The sequence below is a fragment of the Lactuca virosa genome, chromosome 4, assembly GCF_052849685.1.
Source record: "Lactuca virosa cultivar CGN04683 chromosome 4, Lactuca_virosa_CGN04683_v6, whole genome shotgun sequence".
NCBI classification, from domain to species: Eukaryota; Viridiplantae; Streptophyta; class Magnoliopsida; order Asterales; family Asteraceae; genus Lactuca; species Lactuca virosa.
The window spans coordinates 486,954,709-486,970,753 of record NC_136429.1 but is presented as its reverse complement, the minus strand read 5'-3'; positions in this window follow the sequence as shown (position 1 = coordinate 486,970,753).

Sequence of the window (16,045 nt, the reverse complement as noted above, 5' to 3'; positions counted from 1 at the left end):
AGCTCTCCCACGAGCCTTCGGAGCCTCGGTCTTCATCGGTCGAATATCAGCAGCAGGAGTGGAACCCTGAGCTGATCCCTAAACAAGCTGAGGGCACTCGGCCTTCCGATGGCCGGTCTGATTGCAGTGAAAACAGATTGCAAATCTCTTGGGGCAATCCTTCGCCATACGCCCCTCCTTGCCACACTTGTAGCAAATCCCTGCCCTACAAGGTCCCTCATGACTCTTGTCACACTTGCCACAAGTGCGGCCCTTCTAGCCTCCTGATCTCGAATCGGCGGGCTTAACCCGCTTGGCTGTCGGCTGCGACTGCACCGACCGCCGGTCTCTTCCCTGAGACTCTGCATCCTCCTTAGCCTGGGTCTCCAACTCGATGTCCCTCCTCCTGGCGTTTGCCTGAAGCTCCGTAAATGTCCAATAAGATGAGTTCGCCACGAACTCTCGAATATCCCTCCTCAGAATGCGCAAATAACGACTCATGCATGCCTGCTTAGTCGACACATGCTCAGGGCAGAACAACGCCCTCTCGTGAAACATCCCAGTAATCACAGTCACTGACTCCGTCTTCTGTGTGAGAGACAGAAACTCCTGGGCCAACCGTTCCCTCTCCACTGGGGGAACATACTCATCACGGAACATCATCACAAACATCTCCCAAGTCACTGCAGTACGCTCTGCAGGAGTAAAGCTGCTTGTCGCAAATTTCCACCAGTCCTTTGCTCCCAAGCGAAGCTGGTTCAGCGCGAACCGCACCCTCAAATGCTCTGGGCATGAACAAGTATAGAAACATCCCTCGATGTCAAAGATCCATCTCATCGCAGCAATCGGATCCTGAGTCCCATCAAACTCCGGTGACTTCGTCTTGCTGAACTCCCGATACAGCAACAAGTCACCCCCCTACAGCCTGGCAGCAGCGATAGCTGCGGTGGCTGCAGCAGCAGCCACCTCCGAAACAGCAGTGTATCGCTCATCAAACGTCTCGATCATAGTGGTCTTAATAGACCCGAACATCTTTGGAATAGCCTCCCGAATGGTTGTGGCCACCTCATCATGAATCATCTTGTGAATCTCGTCATCGCTAACTCCACTGCTCTCTGGGGTGTGGCGCGTAGCTACCATGATGTCTCTGAAACACAACACAAAATCATCAAAGACTCGCTCGAATATACTCACACTCGATCACTTTCTCCTTAGCCTCCTATGGATTCGTACTTAGGCTGCCTGTAGATCTGGTGCTTTCAGTAGTACGGGCCCAATACTACCTTCCACACCAAGTCCATAGTCACCCTAAGTTCTCCTCCTAGGATTCAAATTCATAAATACTCTATATCTCATGACTCATAGACTACTCTCTCGGAAGACTCCTCTCAAGCTCATCTAGGTATCTCCTCCTAGATTATCCCTCGACTCAAAACTCAGCACATACTCAGAGCAAATAGCAGATAACACTGATAAAGAATATCTTCTAGGCTAAGGCATCACAAATCAGGCAACTCTAGCCCTAGAATATGAAATACCTAGCCTAATTTCTATCATGCAACCCTAACAGAATAATTCGAAATATCTCATAACACAAAGTAAAGGTATCTTGGGAAATCACCATTCGGGCTTTGGCTGATTGTACACACCGCTCCAACTCGTTTTCTCTTAAAGCTCTTTTTTCGTTTTAAAAAGAAATCATTTCTTTTGAAAGTTTTTCTCAAATCCTCAGTTTGAGTCCAAACACACCCGGAGGTGCATCCGAATCCCTCAAACCAAGGCTCTGATACCAACTAGTAACACCGAAATTTTCAACCCATATTTTTCATTTTCAAACATAAAAATCACATGTCATATTCCCGAAAATCTCAAGTATCACATTAATACAATTTATTTATCAAAAGTTGTTTATCACAAAACCAGGATCCTCCAATACATATCTCCAATGTGAGTGTGTGTGTACAATCAAGCAGGGGCGTTCCCGCGATCATCGGAACTACCTGAAACACATAACACATAACACGGTAAGCATAAAGCTTAGTTAGTTCCCCAAAATACCCTACACAGCTCATTAGCCACTCTAGGCCATAACTCATTAAGACCCTCCGGTCATTGTGTCTCAGTGGAACCCTCCGGTCCCAGCTGAGTAAACTCATAACAACAATATTCAGCATAAATCACAAAGACATAATGCAGAATACTACAATACACAGATAAACACATAAAACAGGTCAATCACATAAAGATACCACTCTTGGTAAGTATAATGAGAAGACTCACCTCGTAAGTAAGCTAAGTGAATTAATACTATCCGCACATGAATCATCCAGTCTAGCCTCCTCATAATTACATAAGATAAATACATCTAATTAACTCTTTAAATTACACATTTTTACTAAGTTATCTCTCTCTCTCTCTCTAAGTGGGAAAAGACCAATTTACGCTTCCATGGTTTTCTCAAAGACAAGGCTGACCAAACCCTAAGTCAACAGGAGTCAAACTCGAGTCAACAGTCCATGTTGACCCTACTCGTCGAGTGCACTTATGGGACTCGACGAGTCTGCTCGCCTTCCACAGAATCATTCAGAAGTCTGTCTCAACTCGCCGAGTTGACCCGTCAACTCACCGAGTTGCTGAACGATCAAAACCCTCAGAACAAACCCATCCGACTCGTTGAGTCGGCTCCTTCACTCAGCGAGTCTTTTCGGATTCATATCTCAATCAGTCGTTTTCAAGGCAGAGAACCTCTCCAAACTCTGGATCTACACTCCTAAGGCTCATCAATCACGTAAAGTCACAGGCTTTACGTTCATGCATGGCATTTTGAGCTTTAAATTCCAAAACACACCACAAAAGGGTTTTTCACTCAAGATCACTATTATGGTTGGATAAAGCAGAGACTTTTGGTCTCTAGGGAGTTCACATGGTCCAGATCTGAAGTTCAACCCTCTCAATGAGCATGAAATACTCAAGGTCCTCATATTTGGGTGGGAAAACCCTAGATTCACAAAATCATGAGATCTATACCTTTCCCAGAACCTTCGAAGTGAAACAACCTCAGATCTAGCAGCACCCTCTTGTCCCTTGGCTTGGAAATCTTCTCTTCTTTTCACAAGATGCACCAAACACTTACAATTTGCAAAGCACTCTCTCTATAAGCTCAAAGGTCGTTTAAGGTTTGCTCTCAAGGAAGGGTAGCCGCAAATGAGGCTATAAGTGCCTTTAAGTAGGCCCCAAACCCGGGGATTTAGAGTTTCTCATCCCAGCGCCTACTCGGCGAGTCGGCTCCTCAGACTCGTCGAGTAGGTCATTAAACCCACGTGGCACAACGCGACACTACTCGACGAGTTGGGGCACCAACTCGTCGAGTAGCTCAAGAAATAAATAAATTGATAACAAATAATATACCTAGATGTCCGGATGTTACACAAAATGTAGGCGCCACGTTGTGAGGTTTCTTGTAGAGTTTGATTCTTATTCTGAGAGTGTAATCTATTCCTCATAATTGAATAAATCGAGTGATCATTCGACATATCTTCATATTTGTGTTTGTTCTTATTTTCCGCATCTTGTCCATCAAATCACAATTACGGTTTTAATCCCAACAATTGGTATCAGAGCAGGTCTTTGAAGATCTATTGATTTTCGAAGTATCGGTTCTTGATTTGATGTTTTTCTGCACAAGTTATTGAAGATTTTTGGTGTTTTAGCGTCTTGGAATCAAAATTCTGCTCAAGCTACTGTTCATGGAAATTTATGGTGTTCTTCCACTGTTCATCTGGTATTTTCTTTAATCTGATTCACTCTTCTGTTCATATTGGATCAGTTCATCGATTTTATTACTTTGTTTGGATCCAATTGGATCTGTTCATAAATTTTTTAATCTGGCCCAATCTTTTGGTCAATTCACTGTTCCTGGTCCACAGGCTTAATCACGACAAATTTTATTTGGCCCTAATATTACATATGAGTCTCCGTTTGCATATTTGTTATGTGCTCAAATTCAATCATTTGTGATTATCAATTTCAACATCTGTGTCGTGATTATCGACCCATGAATCGATTCCTTTAGCTTTTATCCAAGTTTTTTTTAATCGATTGGTGTTCATGAGTTTCTGTTTATATTGATGGACCATTGAAGAACGTTTTCTATTTGATTGTAAAAGAAGTTCGATCATGAATTTACTTGTGTAAATTAATTTGGTGATTATCAAATTTTTTAATCGGAACTCAAATCACCAATAAGAGATTAGCTTGTGATCAGAACAAATTGATTTTGTAATTAGAATACAGGTCTCGGAGTCGGTACCAATTTTCATTCTCAGAATTTGTTTTCAAAATTGTGATGTTGGATGGTGTCAATCGGAACGAGATGTAATGTTTTTGGTTGTTCTGTTCGCTTTTGCAGGTCAAAATTGGTATTGCAAAATCTTTGGTGTGAGTGAACTCACTGAGAACGAATGTAATCGGATTTGAGAATTTATCGGAATGAAATCGTAAGAGGGACTCAATTGGTATGCACAATGGTCTAAACGAAAAGTCAAAATTGCCTTGAAAGTCCTTCCTGCAAACGTTCGCTTTAGGGGTATAATCGACTTACCCAGAACGAACCTGGATTCGTGTTTGTATCAGTGTGCTCGGAACGAACTTGGGTTCGTATGTTTCTGCCTGCAACGAAAGGTGGGACTGGGCTCGGATTCGCACTCAAGAACCTGTGATTGGATTCGTTTTTGTGGAGATTCGCTTTGGGTGTAGAATCAACGAACTTGGAACGAACGGTGGCACTAAACTCGGATTCGGAGTCCCATAGGCACGAATGACTAAAAACGAACCTTGTGCTCGGAGCAAAAGTGCAAATTAGTGTTGGTGTGGATTCGTGTTCTTATCTTCATGCTACGAAAGTGGGTGTTGATTTTGGAGGTTTCGCGCTCGTTTGAGTCACTGAATTCGTTTATCAGATATATTGGGGAAGAAGATAACAATGTTACATTTTTGGTCCCTACAACTCCAGCGAATTGACACTTTTGGTCCATGTTGTTTTCACAGTTTGGCATTTTTGGACCATTTCCAGATTTTGTTACAAACAAAGGGGAATATGGTGCAGAGTTATTAATTTTGTCCCCTGAATTTATGGAATGTGACAATTTCAGCCCATTTTTCGAAAAGTTTACAAATTTGAGGGCTGGTGAACAATTTAGAATTCTTTAATGCACATATTTTTCGTGAATAGAAAAATAAGGATTCCATCAAGTCTTAGCGGTTCGGAAAGTCGTTTTTCACAATAAAGTCAAAAAATTTCGACTTTTTCATATTTTATACTTCATGGTGTATATCATTTTGTCGCGGGGGAGCATAGAGATTATTTATCCATTCAATATCATTATCATGACCATTTGAAGGCTTTATAATCATGTTTTTTATTATAAATCAGGGGAGAATTTGATATGGCCATTCGAAATTGGATTTGTGACTTTTCAAATTTGAAGATTTTTGATAAAGCTTGTGGTAGAATTATGAAAGTAGCTTTTACAGTAGTAGTTCTTCATCGAGCTCTTCTAAAGCTTTTGCAGAGAAGTATCCTTCACAGTAGCAGTTCTTCATCGAGCTCTTCTAAAGACTTGTTATATCTCTGACTTCTAGTGTTTTCTCGACCAAGTGGTATTATGAATCTTAAATTTTGGGTTGTTACTGTTGGGTTTTGAGCATTCTAACACTCCTATGGTGTACATGCAACCCTATAAACCTTGGATCTATGTTTTCTCTATTATACATGCAAATATTAACTATTCGAAGGTTTCATCCTAACTAGCATATTATGAAGCACCTATACTACAAAGTTCTAGTTAGATGACATACCTTTTGATGTAGCTTGATGTCTTCAAGCTTTAAGAGCTTAGCCCCAATAGTGTGGAAGCCTCAAATGGAATCACAAATCACCAAAACACCTTGGAAGAACTTGAGAGAATATGTATGCACACTAAAATCGGCCCACTCTTATTTTCACACACTTGTGCCAATTTTGTGAGCCAAGGACCCCTTTATATATTATGGAGGATTAGGGTTACATCCATGTAAACCCTAATACCCATGACCTTTCATTTACATAGGATCCACGGGTTATAAGCTCCATGGACCATCCATGAAAGCTTAGCCCAACCTAAATGAACTTGGCCCATTCCATATATATAAGAGTCCATATTTAATTAGTTCTTTTTGATCACTTAATTAATTCTAAATTAATTCTTGATCAATACTAATTAAATAATATGATTCCATATTAATATATTAGAACTTATAATATATTAATATAAATCATAAATATACTATTCTCAAAAGACTATCCATATAAATTGTGTCGGTGAAGTGCAACCCAAATGGACCATGCCGGGTCGGGTCAAGTACATACCAAATATAGTTATGGACTTAGACATTAATCCAATAGTCTCCCACTTGGATAAGTCTAAAATTATTATTGAGTATGACTTTAAAACCTAACTGGCAATCGTAGCTCTTAAAGCCGCTGTCGAACTCTGACCTTGTCAATGACTTGTCTATTAGATAAGGGATCATATATTCCTCCATTCTAGATATCATATGGACTGAGACATGGATTATAATCATTCTCTCTGTCCATTTGTTGTTTCCCAATTTTCGATTTATGATGACTGACTGATTGAACAAATCAAATCAGTCCTGGCTTGGCCAAGCACTCACATGTGTCATCGCTAAATCATCGAGGGGCCCACAGATATCGCTTTTATCCCGAAGGTAAAAGGAATGGATAAACTTCGACTCATATGGCCTGTTCTACTACTTGTTGAATCATACACAAAGGCACGTTTTATAACATCGAGTTACCAAATGTGTTTTCGTGCAATCAATGTATAACCAACTCATAGTAACAACTCATATCTCTAGGTTTGAAGAATATAATATATTATCGTCTCATGATCACTCGTGATAAAATCCATGAAGTGATTCAAATGAGCGCGGGTTGAATCCAATACTCAGAACTTATGAGCACTCATGAGTGTTGTAGCACCACTTTGTCCACCAACTTGGACCTCTACAAACCAACCCATGACAGTCTTGATTCAAATCTACTTCCAACATATGACCGACTGTGGATGGTTTGAATAACTTAATCATTCAGGAAGAGCGACTTACTTATTCTGGAAGTCAAAACATGCAAAGTGAAACACAAGAATAAATGAATCAAATATGGTATCAAACCCTATGAATATAAATAAACACTTTTATTTATCACCATACTGATTACTCATTATTCCTTGTTTCGGTTTTATCAACTTTATACTTGAATTAAAAACACTAGTTGTCCCATGCTCCAAGCATGTACACTATGTTTTTCTTAAACAATAGCTTTGCCATACACCAAGTATGCACTCTATGTTTGTCTATGATCCTTACTATGTGAAATAAACCAATTGAACATAATTTCAATGATTCTAATTTCACACTCCCAAATCCTTAACGAAAAATGTGAGAATTTGAAATTCCTATCATTTATCGAAATCTGTTTAGATTTTAAACTTATATGCACTGACCCTCCTGTAATGAATATGTACAAAGTCACAAAGACTTGTCAACAGTCATTATAAGGTATTCCAATGGAGATCAACTCCATGGAAACTAAGTCTCATATTCAAAGTACATTGCTTTGGACATGCTTCTTGCATTAAGTTTTCTAATCTTACACAGATAACTTCCACCTATGGAGACAACTCCATATTCTCATTTTGACTATCACTTCTGAATAAGAGATGCCTCTTTTCAGAATATGTCAATATGGTCCTTCCAAAATTAGCACTATACTTCCAACTGTCCCTGAGCAACCAATCATTTTAGTCATATCCAATTCTAGACCTTTTCCCTTCTTAATGCCTCTGGGCATTTGGAAAAATTTAGAAATGACAAATATTATAGCACATGCAATCGATCCTGTACCCAAAGAAAATGGTACACGATTCATGATGTCTCACATAAAGACATGATTATCGATCCTGTACCCAAAGCAAATGGTACACGATTCATGATGTCTCGCATAAAGACATGATTCTAGACCAGTCTTTTGCTACAATATTTTTATTTGCCATGTTTTCAAAATTTGACTATGAAGAGGGATGCCGTAATCATAATCGAATTTTGAGAACGCAATATATAGAATTTCCTTAAGTTGAACCAATCTAACATGAAATTCATATATATATTCTTGACTAAAGATGATTAAGGTCTCAATCTAAGCCTTTAGAACTGAAATGAAGTATATTCTCTCCCTTAATTATAGCAAAACAACTTTTTCGATCCCTGCAGCCTCACGAATTGAAACTTTTGTTTTCTATAATTAACATTGCTAACTTGCAACACTAACAATAATTATCATGCTCCCACTAACATGATGATTATTAGCATAACACTTAAGCTCCCACTAGCTTTGAAATGTACTCTGAAATCAGCTGGACTTCTAGAAATCAATACGTTATTGACTTTCTTATCAAAGTTCAGATTTCTGATACGAGATGCTTTGATAAAACTTTATCAAAATCATACACCTTTCCTTAGATAGCATGCATATGTGTCTAAACAATTTCAGAACTATGAAAAGGGATGCCGTAATCATAGTCTCAATTGTTTAGACCTTTTGCCATCTGCTTCAAATCTACTTGGTGGAAGTGTTTCCTCACCATCATTTTCATGAATCAGAGAGAAACCTTATGATCCTTAGATTTTATGGTGTATGTGTTCTTATCCATGTGAATCGTCAAAACCATAGTCACAAGACAAGGATAATCACAAATCCAAACTCATATGGACTGAACTTATGCAATCTTAACTTCTTGCCACCTGGCAGTACAGGGCCTGCCATTGTTTCCAAGTTGTTATGCAACCAATTGAGAACTTTCAGAACTCCTATGCAAAGCCAACTTTAACTGGAATGGGCACAGAATATGTCAACACGATAGGTTATAAACCTCAAGTCGTGTGCTAGTGAAGAACCTCAGGTTTTATTCTTGATTAGTTCTTGAAATTCTTTTTAGGATCTTTAAGACTCCCACTATCCTCTTGACATATAAGACTATCTTGCCAAATATTCAAGAGATAGTGCGGATTCTTTATCAAGTCAAACACTTCACACAATTGGCCTTAGTTGGTCTTTGTTTTATCCAAAACATCACAACTTACCAATTTCAAATGTACACGAGTAGGACACTTTTACTCTTACATTTGACAAGTGTTTTAAACCTTTCTTTAAGATATGTCACTCAAGTTACAATCTTGGAGTATGACTCTAAGAATTGTTTTGGAACGAAGGATGACTCATCTTCCTGATCTAACCATTTCAACAATTCATGACACCTCTTCTTAGTCATAAGAATGCACTAAGATGACCTTTAGAAGACTAATTGTGATATGATTTCTAAATCATTAAGATGATCACAAACATGATACTAAAGTACTCTCCCATCTTTTCAGATTTGAGAAACTTTTATCTTGCTGTCTAATTTGCTTCTTCCCATTCGTTCTGCCATACATTGAGACTTTTCCAATGTTTCAGAATTATACTTAAACTTGTAAGTATAACCATATTTACTAAACTTTAGTAAATGAAATAGTCTTAACGAGCTTTGTGGTGGACATGACCAGTGCACAAGAATGTGTACTCGATCCGTTTAGTCCTTCACTTGACTCACACATCCATGTGAACAAGTAATTAGTCTTGATTTTCCAATGCTTGAAAGTTCTCATTCATCATACTATTCAACTTGCATGATTCCAAGTTTTGGTCCAATTGAAACTTGGGCGATGAGGAACTTTCCTGATTTGGTAAATTTAGACACTACCACAAATGAAAGAATCAAATCCATTTTCCAATATTGCTGTCAGTGGAATCATATAAGCAACAATTTTCCACAAATGTCATTGTAAGGATACTTCAAATAAATAAAATTAAACAAATTTCTTTTATTTTAAAACTTTGCGAAAAAACTTATCCTTACAATCCACATGGAAAATTGTTGTTATCTATTCCTTAGCAATATATCATAACTTCTTAAGCAACTGCTCAAAATTCTGATGCGATCGAAATCCACCTTCGCCATCAGAATCAGCATATACTTCCTTTAAGATTTCTCTCTATTCTTTGATTCTTAAAACATCAACATGTGACCCAGCCACATCATGTAATGAGGATCTCAGAATAGAACTTAACAGAGTTAGATAATGGGCTCTACCTGATGTAGAGTCAAACTTATTGACTTTAACATCCTTAGGTAAATTTGGCAGCTTTGCAATCAACGCCCCTTCCTTTGGAAAAATAAACATATGGACCCTTTGGTAATGGGACTATCTCAGACTTAGCCTTTCTCTTTACCATTTGGTCAACCGGATTGACTATGGCCAATCCCTTTTCATTCGGAAGAGAATGCTTTTTCTGGATTTCCAGTGTCACCATTGTCACTGTCCATAAAGTTTTTGGGAAGTTGATATTCTAATCAAATTTGCTTTACCATCGTTCCAAATCATTGCTGATTCAGCAACACCAAGCAAATAGATATGATGATTAAGGTTCATGTCATAGTCTGTTTCGTAGTAGTCCCAAAGGAACTCACTATGTGACTTAGAAAGTGATTGAACATCCAACTTTCTCAAGACTTTGACACCCAACTCTCCCGGGTTGTCAATGTGTGACTTCATCTCTAAGATGTGATCACACATAGACCTTGCCTGCCATTAGGGCTTGAGTGACCTTGAACTTGTGGGTTAGGGAGAATAATTGGAGGAGGTGGAGGAAGAGAAGTATGACTTCCATGAGCCAAACTCGGGAAGTCATATTCATTAGGAAAGCTTGGTTTGGGAAGATCATTGTTGTCTAAACCAGACATCAACAATGGGAGAAATTCACGTAAAGTTGATTTAAGTCCTTAATATAACACCCAATATGATATATTAAGGCTAGGACCCAACAAACTATTTTATAACTTGGAAGAGGGATGCCGTAATCCAAGCTATAAAATATTTAAAGGTAGGTGAATGACTATTCACCAATTTCCACCAAGATAAACGAAATGTATTATTAGGTTTTAATTGGTTTTGAAACTCCTAGATTCTTTTAAGAGTCATGGAACTTTTCAATGGCATGTTTCAATCTCGAGTGTGCCCTTCAGGTTTTTGATGGGTTTTGAGCATTCTAACGCTTCCTAAGTGTACATGCAACCCTAATAACGTTGGATCTATGTTTGTCTAATTATCATGCAAAGTTGAATTCCAAGGTTATATTCCTATCTAGCATACATGGGGAACAAATTTTAACTTGCATGAAAGATAGAATAACTTACCTTGTTGTTGCTTATGATCCTTGAAACCTTCTGAGCCTAGCACCCCAAGTGTGATGCCTCAAATGCTTCACACAACACCAAATGCTTTTGGAATGACTTTAGAGAGAATACACACTTCTAAAATCGGCCTAGCCCTCTTGTTTCTTATGTGTAGCCGATTTTGGTGGAGAATGGGTTTCTTATATAGTGTTGACACATCTAGGGTTACACCATGTAAACCCTAATGTGTCATGACTCTTCATTTCCATGACCCATGGGTTTGTAACTCCAATGGAGCATCCTATGGGTGGAACCCAACTTGATAATCCATGGAGCCTCTTAGCCCACTATATAAGATATGGAAGATTTACATAATCTACCCATATATTTAATTAGTTATCTTTTGATCACTTAATTAATTCTAAATTAATTCTTGATCAAACTAATTAAATAATATTATTAATATATTAGAACTTATAATATATTAATAAACCATAAGTGTTATTTCTCTCATTTTAGTTTATCCAATTGCATGGTGCCATGCAACCCAAATGGACCATGTCGGGTCGGGTCAAGTACATACCAGAAATAGTTATGGACTTAGACACCTTATCCAACAGTCTCCCACTTGGATAAGTCTAATAACTATAATTGCAATACTTCAGGAACCGATCGGCAATCGTAGCTCTTTCAAGGTCTCTCGGAACTGAGAAGATGATGATACGTCATTTAAGATAAGTGATCATATAATCCTCTGTTCTAGATATCAGCCGGACAAATACATCGAACAATGTCTTACTTATTGTCCAGCAGTTTGTTTCCCGATTTCCGATTTGTTTGACAAACAACTTAATTGAACACATCAACTTAGTTCTGACCGGGCCCGGTACATAGGTCAAAACAAAATCATCGAGGGGCCCAGATATCAGCTTCTAATCCAAGAAGGAATAGATCAACTTCGACTCATATGTTTGTTCTACTACTCATTGAATTATACACAAGAGCACGTTTTATAACATCGAGTTACCAATGCATTTTCGTACAATGAATGCATAACCAACTCATAAGTAACAAATCATATATCTAGGTTTGAAGACTTATATGATATTACCGTCTCACGATCACTCGAGATAAATTCCATGAAGTGATTCCAGTGAGCGTGGGTTGAGTCCAATGCTCAGAACTTATGAGCACTCATGAGTGTTGTAGCAATGTCCAACAACTTAGACCTCTGCAACCAATCATGACAGTCTTGATTCATACCTACTTACGACATATGACCGACTGTGGAGGTTCGAATAATATGATATACCAAACATAATTATTCTGGAAGTCAAAACATGCAAAAGAAATATAGTAAACGATCGAAAAGAGATAGCAACACTTTACTCATAAATAAAACACCTTTTATTCATCATCTAATGTCAATTACACTTTACAAATTTCAAGGTTATCTAACTACTAAATCTAATATCATCCTTCAGCCCTATGCTCCGAGCATGCTGGAGATGCTTAACCCGAGTCAGTCCCTTCATGAGGGGATCTGCTGGATTCTCATCCGATGATACCCTCTTTGCCACGAGGAGTCCTTCTTCTATTCGATGTCTGATGAAATGGTATTTTCTGTCGATGTGTCTGGATCTCCCGTGATCCCTTGGTTCCTTGGCTAAGGCAACTACACTTTCACTATCACAGAAAATTTCCATTGGCTCTTTAATAGCTGGTACAACTCCAAGGTCTCCAATGAAGTTCTTTAGCCATATCGCCTCCTTTGCTGCCTCGCTAGCTGCTATATACTCTGATTCGCAAGTTGAATCAGCCACTGTCTCTTGCTCGGAACTCTTCCAAGAAATTGCTCCTCCATTTAAGGTAAAGACCCAGCCTGACTGAGAGCGGAAATTATCCCTATCAGTCTGAAAGCTAGCATCACTATACCCTACAACTCTCAAGTCTTCACTCCCACCGAGGGTAAGGACCCAGTCCTTAGTCCTCCGTAGGTACTTGAGGATATTCTTTACCGCAGTCCAGTGTGCCTTGCCAGGGTTCCCCTGATACCTGCTAACCATGCTCAAAGCAAAAGCTACATCAGGTCGAGTACACGTCATAGCATACATGATCGATCCTACAGCCGAAGCATAAGGTATTCGACTCATTTCTGCTATCTCAGCCTCAGTACTAGGGCTTTGTGTCTTACTCAATCTGGCGTTACTCTGGATGGGTAACTCTCCTTTCTTGGAGTCCTGCATGCCGAATCTCTTCAGCACCTTATCCAAGTAGGTACTCTGACTAAGTCCAATTAGTCTTTTACTCCGGTCTCTCAAGACCCTTATCCCTAGAATATAGGCAGCTTCTCCTAGGTCCTTCATAGAGAAACACTTCCCAAGCCAGGACTTCACTTCCTGCAGAGTTGGGATGTCATTTCCTATGAGTAGTATCTCATCCACATACAATACCAAAAAGCTAACTATACTCCCACTAGCCTTGACATATACACAAGATTCATCTTCACTCCTAGAAAAGCCAAATTCTTTGACTTTTTCATCAAAGCAAAGATTCCATCTGCGAGGTGCTTGCTTTAACCCATAAATGGATTTCTCAAGCTTACACACTTTATTAGGGTACTCTGTATTGACAAAACCCTCTGGCTGACTCATGTAAACATCCTCAGCCAACTTTCCATTAAGGAAAGCGGTTTTGACATCCATTTGCCATATTTCATAGTCATGAAATGCAGCTATGGCTAACAGAACCCTAATAGACTTAATCTTGGCCACTGGAGAAAAGGTCTCATCATAATCAACTCCCGGAGTTTGTGAGAAACCCTTTGCAACCAGTCGTGCCTTATAAGTGTGTACATTACCCTCCATGTCGGTCTTCTTCTTGAAGATCCATTTGCACCCTATAGTCTTACGACCTGGTACATTCTCAACCAAGTTCCAAACTTGATTGTCATACATGGACTGTATCTCGCTGTCCATTGCCTCTTTCCACTTGGCTGACTCAGGGCCTGCCATGGCTTCCGCGTAACTGTTAGGTTCATCCAGACCTATCAGTGTCTCATCACTGATAAGTGTATCACCTTCCGCAGTAATATGGAATCCATAGTAATGCTCAGGTGCATTCCTAACCCTTGTGGAACGCCTCAGAGGTATAGACTTGTCAATTGGCTCAACAGGAGTTTCCTCCTCAAGTTGAGTGCTAGGGTTTGAAGTTCCTTCACCACTTGACTCTTGAATTTCTTCAAGGTCAACTTGCCTCCCACTGTCTCCTTGGCTTATGAACTCTCTCTCTCGAAAGAAAGCCCTCCTAGCTACAAAGACCACATTCTCACTAGGTCTGTAGAAGAGGTAACCAAAGGATTTCTGTGGGTAGCCGATGAAAATACACCTCTCACTTCGAGGTTTGAGCTTATCATGAGTCTCGCGTCTCACGAAATCCTCGCAACCCCAAATCTTAATGTGGTCTAGTTTGGGTACTTTACCAGTCCACATCTCATGAGGAGTTTTGGCAACTTTCTTTGTGGGAACTAGATTAAGGATATGGGCGGCAGTCTCTAAGGCATACCCCCAAAATGAGATTGGTAGCGAAGCTCGACTCATCATGGAACGAACCATATCCAACAAGGTTTGATTACGCCTCTCAGCTACACCATTCAACTGTGGTGTCCTGGGAGGTGTCAATTGTGAGACAATCCCACATTCCCTAAGATATTCGAGGAACTCTGAACTAAGATACTCACCACCTCGATCGGATCGAAGCATCTTATTGTTCCTGCCCAATTGATTCTCGACTTCCTATTTAAACTCTTTAAACCTCTCAAAAGTCTCTGACTTATGCTTGATTAAGTAGACATATCCATATCTACTGTAATCATCAGTACAAGTCAAATAATAACGATTAGCATCCCTTGTGGCATGTTTGAAGGGCCCACACACATCCGTGTGTATAAGATCCAACAAACCTTCACCCCTCTCACAAGAACCTGTGAAGGGTGACTTTGTCATTTTTCCATGTAAGCATGATTCGCAACTATCATCTGACTTTAGGTCAAATGACTCCAATACTCCATCCTTTTAGAGTTGGCCTATGCGTTTCTTGCTTATATGTCCAATACGACAATGCCATAATGATGCTTTATCCAAGTTATTATCATTAACAGAATCAATACACAATACATTATATCCTAAGTTATCAACCACAGATACAGTTTCATAGACGCCATCACAAGGTAATGCTTTAAAATAAAGAACATTATTAAAGAAAGCATTAATCGAACCAACTTCATTATCAAATGAAAAGGTGAAACCTTGTTTATACAATGCATGAAAGGAAATAATGTTTCTTGCCATTTCTGGCGAATAACAACACTTATTCAAATCTAAACTAAACCCACTACTTAGCGATAAAGTATAAACTCCAATCTTGGTGACAGGTAAAGCTTTCCTATTCCCCATGATTAAGTTTATTCTTCCATGCTCCACATTCTCACTTCTTCTTAGTCCCTGCAAATTAGAACAGATATGAATACCACAACCGGTATCAAGGACCCAAGAGTTAGAATGGGGTGAGTTATTAGATAAGATAGTGTAAATACCTGCATGGTTGGGTTTAACTTTCCCATCCTTCACATCTTGCTGGTACTTTGGGCAGTTCCCCTTCCAATGTGACTTTTGATGGCAATAGAAGCATTCAGCCTCTTTAGGGTCAGAAGAAGGAGTGACAAAACCTTTCTT